Below are 18,989 nucleotides of genomic sequence, written 5' to 3'. Positions count from 1 at the left end.
AGAAAGGACAAGGTCCTCAGGAATAAGACGATACCTTTGGTTAAGGTATTGTGGAGGAATAGCAAGGTCGAGGAAGCGACCTGGGAGCTAGAGTCAGATATGCAGAATCAGTATCCTAAATTTTGAGGATGAAATTTCTGTAAGGAAGGGATAGTTGTAATGCCCTGGAATCCCTAATGTGGTTTAATGGCTGGATTAGTAGGCCGGGAGGGCCATAACTGTTTAATTATGCCATTAAATGATAATATGCATGTTTATGTGAATTATATTATAATATGATGTTAAATGCATGCATGTGGGTCCACATTTTATTATAGGGGTGTTTTGGTAATTTGGCCCGTTGAGGGCGTAATTGTATATTTGTATGCATGTCGGCGACATATTGTTGAGACCACATTATAATGTGGGTTTGTTCGAGCTATTCGGCATGAGACAATATTTGAATATTGGTTAGCGGTCTAGTCATAATAAGTTTAAGCTTGGGGCTTGGGATGAGTCTCGGGGTGATTTTAATGATTAGAGCGTTGCCAGGAATTAAAGGGTAACAGGATATGAATTATTGGTGTTTGAGAATATTGAGAATAGCAGGAATTGGAGAGCGTTAATTATGATTAACGAGATAGGTGGGAAATACCAATTTTGCCCTTGGGAGCCTTTAGAAACCCTTAATTGGCCTAGGGGTATTTTGGTATTTTCACCCCTAGGATAGTTATAAGCCATTGAAGGCTGTAGAAAGGTAGTGAAAACAGAGTATAGACTGAAGCTTCTCCCGTACCTTTTCTCCTTCTGTTTTCTTTGTGATTTTTAAGCCATTCTTGAGGATTCAAGCTTGGGAAGTAAGTCTTGTGAGCTTGGGAGTGTGTTCCACCATCGAAGAGCATCATAATCTGAGCTTGAGGTAAGTTTCTAGCCATTAAAATCTCTGCTTTTCCCTGTTTTAGTTCTATTTTTCAGTTGAGATTTCTAGGTTGGATACTTGGTTTTGTTGGGAGTTTTGGCTAGGGTTCTTGTGGTTGTGATGCTTAGGGTATGTGGGGATGGTTTTTGGGTTCATTTGGCACCAAAAATGAGGTTTGGAAGCATTGGAATCGAGTTAGAATTGAAGGAGTCGAAGAAGGAGGTTTCAGGGGAGAGCTGTTCTGGGGGTAGCGCTACAACGCCCATCAGAGGGCGCTATAGCGCTATACAGGAATTTTGTTGGGCGATTGGGGGTTCTGAGTATAGCGTTGGGGCGTTATTAAGCAGCGCGGTAGTGCTGCTCTGTTCCTCCAGAATCCCGTTTTGAGTGTTTTTAAGGGTTTTTGGCTCGGGGTTTCAATCCTTATGGCCCGGGATCGAATCTACTCACTGTGTGGGCATGTTTCGAGGTCCCGAGAGTAGGGTTTAGGTTAAGACCCTTTCATTGTTGATTTTCATTAATGGAGGTTATAATTGGTTGTGATTATGTAACCACTAAGGAACCAAAAGATTGATCGTTCTCAGGAGTCGTTCTTATTATATTTTTTCGCTCAAACCAGAGGTACGAAAGCTGCACCCTGTGTATATGACATGCATGATTGCTGTTGAGGAATGTTGGTTGATAAATGTGGACATTGATTGCATATTAAATGCTAGTGGATGTTGTTTACTTGTGTATGGCACTGATTAGTCAGGGACGGTACTGGTCGCATATTACTGATCTGAGAGTCAGAAACGACATAAGCGTCCTGAACGCAGGGCCGATTGAAGGTTAGATCTAATCGATATCAGCATTGAATGACTCTAAGGCATTAATGCTGGACCGAACCTAAGGTTGATGAAACTTATAAGCGCTTTACTAGTCTAAGCTAGTTACTCGGAGCCAGGGCCTAAGGCCTAGGTGACAGCTTGTCACATGGCTAGGGAGCGGAATCCCACAGTTATGACTCTATGGTCATGCGATAGGTTATATTGGTGACCTGTTCATCGAGCACCTATCCTGATAAGCTAGTGAAAGGATCACTCGTTTAGAAAGCCCCGGTGACCTTATCGTCACATGGCTAGAGGGAGCTAAACCCACTTTAGTGGCTTTTCCAATTGTCACTCATCTGTTTTGGACTGAAAGTCCTGAATGATTATTATGATCATTGTTGATATTATATTCATGCGTTATTGTGTTTTCTTGCTGGGCTTTGGCTCATGGGTGCTATGTGGTGCAGCTAAAGGGAAAGAGAAGCTCACCCAGCCTTAAGTGGAGAGCTTAGGTGGTGTTGTGTACATATGCGGCCTCTTGACCACCATGGCCAAGGAGTTCTCAGAGGAACTAGGGGGTTTATCCTATTTTTTCCGCTTAGGTTGGCGGGTTTGTAAATTTGAAACAGTAATGACAATTTTGAGTTGTAAATAGCTTGTAAAATGTTTTGATGGGCCCATGAACAGTTTTATGTATTAAATAAAATATATCCATTCCTTTTGATTGGTTTTCCACCTTAGCCTATTAATAACACTTAGATGTACGTTTTTAACCAAAGGACTCGGGTAGCGAATCAAATTTCCAGTTCACCGTAACTGTTCTGGGGTAACCAAGGCGTTACAAGTAGTAGTACCACCACCACCACCACCACCACCACCACCACCACCACTAACTAGTTAAGTAACATGAATCATAAACATAAGACTATATCATACACATATACTATAAAACATATGACTATTAAAACGTATATCATATAGGACTACAATATTAATGGCCATTAACTCATTAACATGGTATGTGATAAAACCATCTAGGTCCTCTGTCTACTAATCAAGGTAGGTTAGATAACAACTATAGTATATGATAACCCATCTATGTCCTCTGTCTACTAATCGAGGTAGGATAAATCATAACTCTAAACCATGAAAATGATAAAAATTCTTGGGGCTTGCTATCTAAGCAAGTCATATGCCCAAGCGACTACAACATAAATTCTTGGGGCTTGCTATCTAAGCAAGTCATATGCCCAAGCGGCTACAAAACATATTTATACATATACATATCATAGCATAAGACATATCATAACATAAACATATAAACACATATAATCTAACCTATTTTCCTTACCAAAAACTGTGATATGGAGACAAGAATGAGATTTGGAAAACTCCTAAAATCAGCAGTAAATACCATGAGTTTCTAAAGAAAAGGGATGAAAAGGAGAACTAAACCATCAAAGAAGAAACTTACCGAAAAGAACCTTAAGTTTCAAGAAACTTAAACACCTAACCAAGAATCATAAACAAGAGTTAGGATCTGAAAGAAAATAAAAGAAAACTAAAGAACTATGAAAAACTGAACTTAAGGATAAGAATACCTTGGATGACTATGACTTTGATCTACACCTCGAAATAACACTATATCTCACTTCCCAAGTGTTTAGAAAAGCTTAGATTGGAAAAGCTTTTATCCCAAAACCCAAGTGTTTCTCTCTATAGTAATCTTAGCAGCTTGGAGGCTCTGAGCAATGCTTGAATGATGAGTGAAATGACTGAGTACTAAGTCCTATTTATATGGTCCAAGGAGTGAAACTAACCCCTTTTTAATTTGAATAAATAAATGAATATAAAATGAAAAAGATTTGAATTTTCGTTCAATAGATGCCCAGAACTCAGTCAAAATCGTTCAAGGGCAGGTCCAAGTGGTTAAGGTTATTTTTAAATTTAAAATCCTCAAATATAAAAAATTCACTCCCATGGGTGATATATCGCCTAGACCTATATCCCGAGCCTCGTTCATTCGTTCATGCAAAGTCGATGTGTTTTTCGTATCTCCTGTAGGCGATATATCGACCCCTATAGCTGCGATATATCAGCCTACGTTGATATATCAAACACGTATTTGCACTTTTTCAGCATATTTTGAATTGATTAAACAACTTTGACTGAGTCAAAACGTGACCCTAACAGCTGCTGGAAGGTTCTAGAGCTTCAAGAGCTTTCTTTTAATTAAACTATTCATGAAAAATACTTAATTCCTTAATAAACATGCTTATGACAAGTGTCACATTCTTAATAATTCTATCTAAACCTTAGGTTATAATAAATAATATTTATAGGACCAACAATATTAATCAAACCTTATGTTATAATTAATATTTCTAAACTATAGGTTAAACTTATAAAATCCATAATTGTTGCTATAAGTTTCCAACTAAGTCTCGGCTTGAACCAAAATCCACAAAAACTAACATACTGCAAACTATTACTAACTACTACTACTATCTAGCTAAGTAAAAATTTTGGGACACTACAACCATCTTCCTTCTGCAATCTATGGTTGCTCTATACTTCACCAACCAATCCATACCCAGAATCATGTCAAAGTCAGTCATCACAAACTTTATCAAATCAACTGACAACTCTCTGCCCTCTACTGTCACTGGCAGTGATTTGACCCATCTCATAGATACTACTAACTCCCAAGTGGGTAATAAGGTCCCGAACCCCATAGCATAATAATCACTTGGTCAACACAATCTATCAATATTCCTACTAGCAACAAAAGAATGTGTAGCACCAGAATCAATCAAAACAATATAAGAGGTTCCAACACTAAGAAGCTAACCTGTAACTACTGAGGGTGAAGCCTCAGCTTCTGCTTGAGTCAATGCGAACACTCGAGTTGGGGTCGAGCTGTCTGCCTCTCTAGGTTCTTCCTTTCTTGCTTTTGGGCAATCCTTCTTGAAATGTTCCACTGCCCTACATAAGTAGTAAGCCTTTGCCGTACACTCCCCCATATGGCACCTCTTGCACCTAGGGAACTCAGGATAAGTCTTCCAGGCCTCACTGCCACCCTGGCGCCCAACTGAAATACCACCCAGTCGCCTGTCAGGGCCTGGAGCTGGGAAGGTGTCAGGAGCCTTCCTCTTCTTATCACTGTGGCCTTCGCCCCTACCTGAACTCACAAATGGAGGTCCTGCCCTCCTAAACTCTCTTCTGGCAACACTGTCTCACTAGATCCTGTTCTCTGCGCTCTCAGCTATGAGTGCCTTCTCAACCACCTATGCATATGTAGTAACTCCATCCACAGTGGTGATACGAGCATCCTTGGGTAATCTAGGCTGTAGCCCCTGGAGAAACCTATCCCTTCTGGTCCCATCAGTGGGCACCAGCTCCATGGAAATCTTTGCCAATCTATCAAACCTCAGAGCATATTCAGTCACTGATAGACTCCCCTGAAGTAATCTGATAAACTCTTTAGCCTTTGCAGCCCTGATGGCATCATTATAATACTTTTCATTGAACAGAGTCTGAAACTCTTCCCAACTCAGGGCTCTAATATTTCTAGTCTGGGATATCACTTCCCACCAAATTCAGGCATCCTCCCAAAACATATATGATGCACAGGCCACCCTTTCATTACCAGACACCCTCATAAAATCAAGGATGGTGGTAATCATGCTCATCCATTGCTCAACCTTAGCTAGATCTGCACTACCCTAAAAAACTAGAGGTTGCTATTTTCTGAACCTTTCATAAAGAGGTTCCCATTTGCTTCTAGCCTATGGTAGTTGCTCAACTGTTGGCACCGCTACAGGTGGTTCGTTAGGTAAAACGTTCCCTGTAGGAACCTGTTGTTGTCTCAGGAGGCAGATTTCTTCTTCCTGCCTCATAACTCTTGCCTGTAAATCATCAAACAACTGCTGCCAGTTATCATGAGTTGGCTAAGGAATTTGATTCTGGTCATTTTCTTGACCCTACCTGTCATTCTGACCCTGCTCAACCTGGCCAGCTGATGAATCTGTCTGCCTTGGAATCATATTATCAACTTAAACCTTGCTGTAATAGTCAATATGACCAGTTAGGTCGTAATAACTGAACCTCTTGCCGCCTCACGGTCTAAGATCAAACATATATATTCGTCCATGTTTCACAATCATACAGATAAACATGTTGAGACTTGATCATAACATTTAACATTTAGCATTTAGCAATTAACCATTGTCAGATAACAATGCAATTAAGCATGTTCTAGCAATATCAGTACTAATAAGCACGTTCTTGCTTATGATGCAGCACTCAAGGCCCAGCCTTATTAATGTATGTAGTGTAGAGTCCAAGAACTATACTTAGCTAGTTAGGTCGTAGTAGTAGCAGTAGTAGTAGTAGTAGCAGTAGCAGTAGCAGTAGCAGTAGCAGTAGCAGTAGCAGTAGCAGTAGTATGTTTATGACTGTGGATTTTGGTTCAAGCCGGGACTTAGTTAAACACTCGTAGCAACACTTGTAAATTTTATAATTTTAACCTATAGTTTAAGAATATTAATTATAACCTAAGGTTTGATTAATATGACTGATTATGAAGATGATAATTATTATCCTATAAGGTTTAGATAGACCCAATAAGATATTAACACTTGTCATGTGTATGTTTAATGAGAAATTAAGTATTTTTGAGGAATAAGTTTATTAAGAGTAATATTTGAAAATCCTGGAGTCTGCCAGCAGCTTTGAAATCGTCAAAGGACTTAGTCAAGGCTGTTTACTCAATTTAAATTAGGCTGAAAAAGTGTAATTACGTGTATAATATTTCAGCGTATGCTGATATATCGCCACACGGGGATACGAAAAACACGTAAATTCACACGACCACCTAGACAAGCCTCGGGCATATGAGCCCAGGAAATATATCGCCTATGGTAGGCGATATATCGGCCACAGGGCATAAATTTTGAATGATTTTGAAACCGAGCTCATTTTAATCCTTAACCTCTTGATAAGTCCATAATCTTTTTGACTGAGTCTTCAACCTCTGCTGAACGATTATTCAAATGTTTCTCAATTAAAAGCCATTATTTTATTCAAGCTAAATGAAGATCTTTTCATTCTTGAACTCTATAAATAGGACCTAGTACTCAGCCATTTCTTCATTCTTCAAGCTGAGTTCAGAGCCTACAAGCTGCTAGGATTACTTTAGAGTGTTAAACACTTGGGTTAGGGTTATAAGCTTTATCATTATAAGCTTATTAAGCACTTGGGAAGTAAGGTTTATACTGTATTTCGGTTTCGAGGTGTAGTTCGGTCATAGAAGCATTCAAGGTATTCCTAATTCTAGTTCCTTTCTGTATTGTTTCATTAGTTCTTATAGTTTTTCTCCACTCAAATCCTAACTCAGTATTCTTTATTCTTGGTTATGCATCTAAGTTCTTTGAACTTGAGGTTCTGGTTGGTAAGTATCTTTTCGATGGTGTAGTTCATTCTTTTCATCTCTTTCTTTAGAATACTCACCTCTTTATTAATGGTTTTTAGGAGTGTTCCAAAATCCCGACCTTGTTATCATCATCCTGGTATATTTGGTAAGGAAAATAGGATAGTTCTTATGTGATATTTGCTAAGTGTTATGATTATGTTCTAGTATGAATTTATGTGTTATGATATATGTAGGTGTGGGGCTTATAGTTGTTATATAGCAAACCCTATCACTTTTATGTTTTGGGGCTTATAGTTGCAATATAGCAAACCCTATCACTTTTATGTTTTGGGACTTATAGTTGCTATATAGAAAACTCTATCACTTTTATGTTTTTGGGGCTTATAGTTGCTTAACTAGCAAACCTCATTGTAGTCTGAGGCTTATAGTTGCTTAGTTAGCAAACCTCAATAATCACCATGTACATGGGTTAGAATTATGATATGTGTTATAGTATTTGATATATGTTCATAATTTATGTGTATGATTATGTGTCATGCTTGTAGTAGATTTTCCTTGCTGGGCATTAGGCTCATTCCTTTATGTTTTATATGTGCATGAAAATAGTTATGGCGGCGGGAAGGTTCCTGGCAGCTTGGGAATGTGTATTGAGGCAGAATGGAATCGGTGGACTGCGTGAACGATTTGAGGATGAAGTTGTTTAAGTCTTTCAATCATATTTTCTATGTATTTTTCCGCATCTGAGTTCTAACGAATTTTAAGATTTAAGTTATGTTATGCTTTATTTTCAAAACAATGGGATCCCATATCCTACTTATAAATTTTTATTTATTTTAAACCTTTACTTTACAGTTTTTAAATAAAGTTATGGTGATTTCATATGTATGTTTTCTTAAGATTAGTGTCTGTGTGTAGTAGTTTATTAATGGTCCAAAGTCTAGAATAGTTGGGTTGTTACAGTTGGTATCAGAGCAACGGTTCAGTCGCAAGAAGTTCTCCTTGATACACACACTCAAAGCTCTGAATCTGACTGCCAAGTAAGTATTTAAGTTATAGTTATTATGTTTATATGTATAGCTAACAATTTTATCCTTTATGTTTCAGTTAAGAATGAACGGAGCATTAACTTATGAGGATATCCGAGCCATTAAGGCTTTAAAAAGAATTAGAGAACCAAGAAACACCGTAGGAGTACTAGAAAGAATCACTCAGAGGCTGGTTTTGTTCCACAGAGAAATAGGTCATCTCCAAAAATCTAAACGGAGAAATACATTTTAGTAATTAGACTATTTAGAGATTATCATACTATAATTGTATCCCTAGAGGAGATATGGGAAACAATGGATAATGAAGATGAATTGCTGGTAGCAATGAGATATTATTTTCTCTTGATTAGGTTCACTTCAAAAATAGAGTTTCAGTTTACAAATGAACAAAAGCATAGAATTTTTACGAACCTTCCTCGAGGGCATTTGGAGGCACATGATAATGAGGACTATGAGGAGTTAAATGATGATATGCTAGATGAAGGATCAGATATAGAAGATCCCGATTTTTAGAATACTTAGTTTCATTGTTTGTTTTAATTATTTTCTTTTATGGTTGTAAATAGTGAAAAACTTTCTTTTCCAAATTAATATCATGGTTGTTTTGTTATCATGTATGAGTTTGATTTTCTTTTGCGATCATAATAAATAATGACTAAGTTCAGTGAGGGTGGATACAAATCAATGAAACAAGTTTCTATATTGAGATTTAGGGGGCCATAGTAGTGGGAACGATTTCACTGATCCCAGCCCTCCCTTAATATGGTTAACTTTGGAACAAAATAAGTTTCGAGCCTGAGAATTAAGTCATTTAGGGTGATTTGAAACAGACTTAGAAAATAAAAAAGATGGCTTATTTTTCTAAGGATAGAAACCCACTCTAATAATAAATGAGACTTATATAATTTTCATAAGAAGTCATAATTAATAGGTCCGAGATATGTTTTTTTAGATTAAGTTTTTGCCTTAGAGCCTATTAGGGTAAAGTTCTAACATTTTTCTCTCAACTGTTAGAACTCTACTGCAATGTCGCTCCGAAGATCTGCTCGCACCAATGGAAATGCCTCCAACGCTGCTCCGGTGAATAATGAAGCCCCTCCAGTTCGCAAAAGGGGAGTGCGTGCTACTGGCAACCGCAACGCACCGCCGCCGCCCGCTGACAACACTGCGGAGATCGCCAGACTGCGACAAAAAGTCGAGGAACTATTGCTGCAACAGCGACAATAGGCTCAGCCTCTGCCTCCGCCGTATCCATAGCCACAACAAATGGCCTCAGCACCCCAACAAGTTGGTCCATATGGGGGATGGCCAGTGGTGAATTATGCGCCGTATCCAGTACAACACATGGATCCAATTTATGAGCGGTTCTGTAAGCAACACACTCCGAACTTTGAAGGGACTACAGACCCCTTCGAGGAAAAAGAGTGGCTAAGAAACGTGGAGCCAATCCTGACGCACATGAACCTCGGCAAGAAAGATGCCAGAATATGGTGGGACCTGGTCCAGCAAATGCATGATGTTGCCACCATGACTTGGACTCGATTTGTGGAGGTGTTCCACAAAAAGTACTATAATTCGGCTGTACTCGCTTCAAGAGTTGAGGAGTTTGCTGGCCTGAAGCAAGGAAGTTTATCAGTGGTAGAGTATGATTGGCAGTTCGACCGTTTGGCTAAGTTCGCACCAGAAATGGTTCCAACCAACTATTTGAGGGTGTCTAAGTTTGTTAGAGGACTTCGACCAAAGATTGAGCTAGGGGTTAAATTAGCAAACCCAGGAAATACTACTTATGCCGACGTTCTAGAGACGGTGATAGAAATAGAAAGGGTGTAGGCTAACGTTAGTAAAGAAGAAGCCAGTAAGCCTGAGCCTAGATAGCAGGGTCAATCTCAGACAAGTCAGAACAACAACCACCACAACAACAGAAATCAGTTCAACAACAATAACAACGGTCAGAAAAGAAGGCATCCTGACAATAAGCAGTCTGACAACGATAAAAAGGCACGGACAAATAATGGAGGTAATAAGTTGGGTTATGTAGAATACCCACCATGCGCTAAGTGCCAAAGGAAACATCCTGGGGAATGCCGAGCAAACACCAAAGGATGTTAAAACTGTGGTCAAGAGGGACACCGAAAGAAAGAATGTCCCCAGCTCAAGTCAGAGGGGAAAAAGGAGGATAAGATGGTTCCTGCCAAGGTTTTTGCCTTAACCCAAGGAGAGGCTGATGCTAGCAATAAGGTGGTCACAGGTCAGGTTTCTATCCTTAATAATATATGTTCTGTATTATTTGATTCGGGAGCCACTCATTCGTATATCTCGTTAGGAATGATAGAAAAACTAGACAAACCTTATGAAAGATTTAGATCTAGGTTTGTAACCGAGTTGCCTTCGGGCAAAGTAGTTCTATCATCACGGATAGTACGAGGAGTACCGATCAAGATTGAGGACATAGAACTAGAAAGAGACTTGATAGAATTGGAGATCAAGGACTTCGACTTGATACTAGGCACGGACTGGCTAGCACGACATGGCGCAACCATCGACTGCAAACGCAAGAAAGTGACGTTCGATACTCCTGACGGCCAGAAATTTTGCTTCATGGGACAAGTTTCAGGACTACGTACACTGCTAATATCATCTCTCAAAGCCCAAATAATGATAGAAAAAGGGTGTCAAGCATTCTTAGCCAGCATCACGGATGTGGTAAAGGAAACACCACTTAAGGTTGAAGACGTCCGTATTGTAAGAGAATCCCAAGAGGTATTTCCCGATGACTTGCCAGGATTGCCGCCGACTCGGGAAATTGACTTCACAATAGAATTAGTACCGGGCACAAAGCCTATATCCAAGGCACCATACTGAATGGCACCTACCGAACTCTAGGAGTTAAAGATGCAGCTGCAAGAACTCCTAGACTTGGATTTTATTAGGCCAAGCCAATCGCTATGGGGAGCACCAGTGCTATTCATGAAGAAAAAGGATGGAAGCATGCAGATGTGCATAGACTACTGCGAGCTGAATAAGGTAACAATTAGGAATAAGTACCCGCTACACCGGATTGATGATTTGTTTGATCAACTCCGAGGTGCGACTGTATTTTCAAAGATTGATTTAAGGACCGGGTACCATCAGCTCAAGGTGTGGGGAGAAGATATTCCTAAGACAGCTTTTAGAACTCGTTATGGGCATTACGAGTTCTTAGTTATGTCTTTCAGTCTTACCAACACACTAGCCGCGTTTATGGACTTGATGAACAGGGTCTTCAAGGACTACTTAGATAAATTCGTCGTAGTGTTCATCAACGACATCTTAGTATACTCCAAGGACAAAGTTGAGCACGAGGAGAATTTGAGGTTTATTTTGTCACGACTAAAGGAGCATTAACTCTACGCCAAGTTTAAGAAATGCGAGTTTTGGCTTTCGCAAGTGGCGTTCCTCAGACACATTATATCCAAAGAAGGAGTTGCAGTAGACCCATCAAAAGTAGAGGCCGTGAAAGATTGGGCAAGACCAAAGAACGCATCTGAAGTAAGGAGCTTTCTGGGATTAGCAGGTTACTATAGGAGGTTCGTAGAGGGCTTTTCTAAGATAGCCACTCCACTCACCAACCTGACTTGGAAACAGCAAAGATTCAACTGGAATGATGGATGTGAAGAAAGCTTCCAGTTACTTAAGAACAAGCTGTGCTCAGCACCAGTACTCTGTGTACCGACACCCAACGATAAGTTCATAGTCTACTGCGATGCGTCGAAGCAAGGGTTGGGTTGCGTGCTGATGCAGAATGACAAGGTGGTAGCCTACGCCTCACGACAGTGGAAGGAGTGCGAGAAACGCTATCCAATGCATGATATGGAGTTGGCAGCGGTGGTCTTTGCGTTGAAAATCTGGCGCCATTATCTTTACGGAGAACGGCACGAGATTTATACGGACCACAAAAGTTTAAAGTACTTCTTTACATAGTAGGAGCTCAACATGAGACAGCGCAGGTGGTTAGAATTAGTAAAGGATTACGACTGCGAAATCTTATACCACCCGGGAAAGGAAAATGTAGTTGCCGATGCGCTAAGTAGGAAGAGTTATGAAAGTTTAGCAGCACTAGCCAGAATAGAAAAGCCGATGCAGTAGAAGCTGATCAAAGCCAGAATAGAGATAGTTATCGGCAAGTTGGCTAATTTGTCTATCCAGTCAAATCTACTAGAAGATATACGGATTAGGCAAGGGCATGATGACACACTAGCGGCACGTATGGATGCAGTCAGAGAAGGCAAGGCCACAAATTTCTCAATATTAACTCAAGGATTATTGAGATATAAGGATCTAGTATGCGTGCCAGTTAATCAAGGGATTAAGATGGCGATTCTAGAAGAAGCGCACAGTACCCCTTACTTAGTTCACCCAGGATCAACCAAGATGACTCACGACATCAAGGCAATCTATTTGTGGCCAGGGATGAAGAAGGACATAGCAGAATTTGTGTCTAAGTGTCTAGTATGCCAGCAAGTGAAAGCAGAACATCAGTGGCCTGCAGGCTTATTGCAACTGCTTAGCGAACCAGAATGGAAATGGGACGATATAGCTATGGATTTCGTGATGGGTTTACTACGGACAAACATGCAGCATGATGCAGTTTGGGTAGTAATAGATAGACTAACCAAGTCCGCTCATTTCCTACCTGTTAAGACTTCATACATAGCGGATCAGTACGCAAATATATATGTCCAAGAGATAGTACGGTTGCATGGAATCCCCAAGACAATAGTGACAGATAGAGGATTAGTATTTACATCGAGATTTTGGGGAAGTTTACATCAAGCCATGGGTTCTAAGTTAAGTCTTAGTACAACTTTTCATCCTCAGACAGACGGTCAGTCCGAGCGTACGATTCAAATTTTAGAGGATATTCTACGCGCTTGTGTACTTGATTTCAGAGGATCATGGAATAGGTACTTGACGCTGATAGAGTTCTCTTACAACAATAGCTACCAGTCAATGATCGGCATGACACCTCATGAGTTGCTTTATGGAAGAAGGTGCCGATCTCCGTTGCACTGGGACGAGGTAGGAGAATGGCAGCTTCTCGGTCCCGAAGCTGTTAGAAAATCTTAAGAAACAGTAGCGCTAATTAGACAGCGTATGCTTGCTACTCAAAGCCGTCAGAAAAGCTATGCGGATGCCAAGCTACACGATGTGGAATTCAAAGTCGGAGATCAAGTCTTCCTGAAGATATCTCCTATGAAAGGTGTAAAGAGGTTTGGGAAGAAAGGCAAACTTAGTCCCTGATTTATAGGTCCTTTTGAGATATTGGACAAAGTGGGAGCAGTTACGTATAGACTAGCCCTACTGCTAGCCCTAGCAAATAGCCACAACGTGTTCCACATCTCAATGCTACGCAAGTATGTGTCAGACCCATCTCACGTCCTCAAGTACGATACAATAGCACTCCAGAAAGACTTGAGTTACGAGGAACGACAGGTTAGCATCCTAGATAGAGGGATGAAGCAGTTACGGTCTAAGAGTATTCCAATAGTCAAAGTCCTATGGAGTAATAGTTTTGAACAGGAGGCAATGTGGGAGTTGGAGGAAGACATGCAAGGCCGGTATCCGGAGTTATTTGGTAAGTAAATTTCAAGGATGAAATTCTTTTTAGTAGGGGAGAATTGTAGAGTCCAAGAACTTTACTTAGCTAGTTAGATAGTACTAGTACTAGTAGTAGTAGTAATAGCTAGAAGTAGTTATAGTATGTTTATGACTGTGGATTTTGGTTCAAGCCGGGACTTAGTTGGAAACTCGTAGCAACACTTGTAGATTTTATAAGTTTAACCTATAGTTTAAGAATATTGATTATAACCTAAGGTTTGATTAATATGCCTGATTATGAAGATGATAATTATTATAATATAAGGTTTAGATAGACCCAATAAGATATTAACACTTATCATGTGTATGTTTAATGAGAAATTAAGTATTTTTGAGGAATAAGTTTATTAAGAGTAATATTTGAAAATCCTAGAGTTTGCTAGCAGCTTTGAAATTGTTAAAGGACTTGGTCAAAAGGAATGGATATATTTTATTTAAAACATTAAACTATACATGGGCCCATAAAAACGTTTACAAGTTATTTACAATCCAAAATGGTAATTACAGTATAAATATTACAACCTGTCAGCCTAAGCGGCAAAATATAGGGTTAACCCCTAGTTCCCTTGAGAAACACCTTGGCCGTGGTGGTCAAGCAGCCGCATATGTACACATCACCACCTAAGCTCTCCTCTCAAGGCTGGGTGAGCTTTTCTTTCCCTTTACCTGCACCACATAGCACCCGTGAGCCAAGGCTCAACAAGAAAACTTATTACTGCATGTATACAATATCAATAAATGATTCTGATAGTCATACTAGGGCTTGCAACCCAATCAGATAAGTGAATATCAATAATGATTCTGGTAATCATGCTGGGGCTTGCAGCCCAATTAGATAAGTGACTAATGAGTCATGAACTTGGGCTCTGCACCCTAAGCCTTGTGACATTATGATCACCTGAGCCTTTTGGCTCTGGCTCTAAGTAACAAGCCCTTTTGTTTTGATCGAACTTGAGGTCGGTCAAGCATTTCGTGCTTATGTTGATAATGCTTATGTCGATTAGATCTAATCTTTTCGACTTGCATTGTAGTGTCTCAGAATTTTACTTAGCTAGATAGTAGTAGTAGTAGTAGTAGTAGTAGTAGTAGTAGTAGTAGTAGCAGTAGTATATTAATAGCTTGTAGTATTTTAGTTTTCGTGGTTATTGGTTCAAGCCGGGATTTAGTTGGAAACTCATAGAAACAGTTATAGATTTTATATGTTTAACCTATAGTTTAGAAATATTAATTATAACATAAGGTTTGATTAATATAGTTGGTCCTAGAAATATTATTTATTATAACCTAAGGTTTAGATAGAATTAATAAGAACGTGACACTTGTCATAAGCATGTTTATTAAGGATTTAAGCATTTTGGATGAATAGTTTAATAAAGGATAAATCTAGAAGATCTAGAACATTCCAGTAGCTGTTAGGATCACGTTTTACTCAGTCAAAGTTGTTTAAACAAATTCAAAATATGCTGAAAGAGTTCAAAAATGTGTTTGATATATCAATGTATGCCGATATATCGCAGCTATAGGGGCCGATATATCGCCTACGGGAGATACGAAAAACACGTTGACTTCGCACGAATGAAAGCACTGGACATAGGTAGGGGAGATATATCGCCTAGGGTAGGCGATATATCAGATCCTGGAGCCATTTTTGAATCTTTGTGAATTTAAATTAGAAACATCCCCTAACCACTTGGACTTGCTCTTGAACGTTTTTGACCGAGTTCTGGGCATCTGTTGAAACGAAAATTCAAATCTTTTCAATTATTATTCATTTTTAAAAGGGGTTAGTTTCACTCCTTGAACTCTATAAAGAGGACCTAGTACTGAGCCATTTCACTCATCATTCAAGCATTCTTCAGAGCCTCCAAGCTGCTAAAAGTACTCACAGAGAAAACACTTGGGTTTTGTGTTAAGAGCTTTTCCAATCTAAGCTTTTCTAAACACTTGGGAAGTAAGATAGAGTGACTTTTCAGTATCGAAGTGTAGATCAAAGTCATAGTCCATTCAAGGTATTCTTATCCTCAGGTTTAACCCATCATAGTTCTTTTATTTTCTTCCATAATTCTTTCAGATCCTAACTCATTATTATGGCTTTTGGTTAGGTGTTTAAGTTCCTTGAAACTTAAGGTTTTTCGGTAAGTTTCTATCTTAATGGTTTAGTTCTCTTTTCATCTTTGTTTTTAGAAACTCATGGTTTTTACTGTTGGTTGGAGGAGTTTTCCAATCTCGTTCTTGTCTTCAATATCCATGTTTTTGGTAAGGAAAATAGGTTAGATTATATGTGTTTATATGATGTGTTATGATATGTTTATATGCTATGTTATGTGTTATGTATATATGCATAAATATGTTTTGTAGTCACTTGGGGCTTATAGTTGCTTAGATAGCAAACCCCAAAATTTTTATCATTATCATGGTTTAGAGTTATGATTTACCTTACCTCGATTAGTAGACCGAGGACCAGATGGGTTATCATATACTACCTTGTGATCTAACCTACCTCGATTAGTAGACTGAGGACCTAGATGGTTTTATCACATGCTACGGTAAATAGTTAATGGCCATTAATATTGTAGTCCTATATGATATACGTTTTTACGTCATATGTTTTATGATATAGTCTTATGATTTATGATATATGTTTTTAGTAGATTTTTCTTGCTGAGCATTAGGCTCATTCCTTTTATTTTAGATGGTGAAGGAAAATGAACTTGGAAGGTGGGACAGATTCGTGGCAGCTTGGCATGTGTATTAGGATGGATGGATTGAATGGACTGCGGGAAGATCGAGGATGATATTATTTAAAGTCTTTTAATTTATGTTTTATGTATTTCTGCACTTGGTATTTAAATGATTGTTTAAAGTTTATTTAATTTATGTTTTATGTACTAAACAATGGGTACCCATACCTTATTTTGGATTTTAAATGAAGTTATATTAATCGTAGTTATGTTTAGTAGTTTTTACTGGTCTGAGGTCTAGAATTAGTCGGGTCATTACATGCGTTAAACACACTAATACCATTCTTGATTCATAAGCCAATACCATACGACCAATGCTCAGTACTACTGCCGAACTTGACTAATAAGTCACAACTTCACAATCAATACTGAAACCATTGCTGTTTTCGACTAATAATTCAGTACCATTCACAGATAAGTAAGACTACTAAGCATTTACAATGCAATCAATGTCCACATATAGAGCACTCAACATGCCTCATCAATAACCATGTCACATACTGGGTGCAATTTTCTTACCTCTGGTTCGAGCGTGAAATAATAAAAGAACGACATTTGAGAACGATCCATTCTTTGATCCCTTAGCGGTCACCTAGTCATAACAAATTATGAAATCCCATTACGACCTTCGAGGACGAAGTTGTTTTTAGTCATTTCAATTATATTTTCTATGTATTTTCTGTACCTGGTCTTGTAACAAATTTATTTATAATTTAAGATATTTTTTATTTTCAAACAATGGGATCCCATATCCTACCCTGAATTTTTATGTATTTAACCTTTGCTTTACAGTTTTTTAATAAACTTATGACTATTTCGTATGTATGTTTTGTTAAGAATAGTGTCTATGTATAAGTAGTTTTAATGGTCCAAGGTCTAGAATTAGTTGGGTCATTACAGTTGGTATTAGAGAAATGGTTCATTCGCATGAAGTTCTCCTTGATACACACACTCAAAGCTCCGAATCTGACCGTCAAGTAAGTGTTTAAGTTATAGTTATTATGTTTATATGTACAGCAAACGATTTTAGCTTTTATGTTTTCAGTTAAGAATGAATGAAACATTAACTTATGAGGATATCCGAGCCATTAAGGCCCTAAAAAGAATTAGAGAACCCCGAAACACTGTAGGAGTGCTAGAAAGAATCACTCGAAGGCTACTTTTGTTCCACAGGGAGATAGGTCACCTCCAAGAATCTACGCAAATCATGATGAGATCAACGGAGCAATACGTTTTAGTAATTAGACTTTTTAGAGATTATCCTACCGTGATTGCAGCCTTAGAAGAAATTTGGGAGACGATAGATGATGAAGATGAATTGTCGGTAGCTATGAGATATTATTTTCTCATACTTAGGTTCACTTCAAAAATGGAATTTCAGTTTACAAATGAACAAAAACATAGAATTTTTAACAATCTTCCTCGAGGGAATTTTGAGGCACAAGACAATGATGACTATGAAGAAATAGATGACGATATGCTAGATGAAGGATCATATGTAGAAGATCCTGACTTTTAGAATAGATTAGGCACAAGACAATGATGACTATGAAGAAATAATAAAATAAATAATGACTAAGTTCGGTGAGGGTGGATACAAATCAATGAACTGAGTTTCTATATTGAGAGTTAGGGGGCCATAGTAGTGGGAACGATTTTACTGATCCCAGCCTTCCCTCAACGTGGTTGACTTTGGAACGAAGATGAGTTTCGAGCCTGAGAATTAAGTCATATAGGATGATTAGAAACAGACTTAGAAAATAATAAAGATGGCTTATTTCTATGTATGGAAACCCACTCTAATAATAAAGAAGACTTATATAATTTTCATAAGAATTCATGATTAATAGGTCCGGGTTATGTTTGTTTAGACTAAGTTTTTTCCTTAGAACCTATTAGGGTAAAGTTCTAACTTGTTTTTCTCAACTGTTAGAACTCTATTGAAGATATCACTTCGAAGGTCTGCTCGTACTAATGGAAATGCCTCCAACGCTGCTCCGGTGAACAATGAAGCCCCTACAGTTCGCAAAAGAGGAGTGCATGCTGCTGCCAGCCACAATGCACCGCCACCGCCTCCAGTTGATAACACTGCAGAAATTGCCAGACTGCGACAACAAGTTGAGGAGTTATTGCAGCAACAGCGACAACAGGCTCAGCCTCAGACTCAGCCTCCGCCTCCGCCGCAACCACAGCCGCAGCAAATGGCCCCAACACCCCAACAAGTTGGTCCATATGGGGGATGGCCAGTGGCGAACTATGTGCCATATCCAGTTCAGCACATGGAGCCAGTTTAGGAGTGGTTTCGTAAGCAACACGCTCCGAAATTTGAAGGGACTACAGACCCCTTTGAGGAAAAAGAGTGGCTCAAGAATGTGGAGCCAATCCTGATGCACATGAACCTCAACAACGTGGACCGCATAT

This window comes from Humulus lupulus, chromosome X (genome assembly GCF_963169125.1).
Source record: "Humulus lupulus chromosome X, drHumLupu1.1, whole genome shotgun sequence".
Taxonomy (NCBI): domain Eukaryota; kingdom Viridiplantae; phylum Streptophyta; class Magnoliopsida; order Rosales; family Cannabaceae; genus Humulus; species Humulus lupulus.
Note: the sequence above shows the minus strand (reverse complement) of the source record.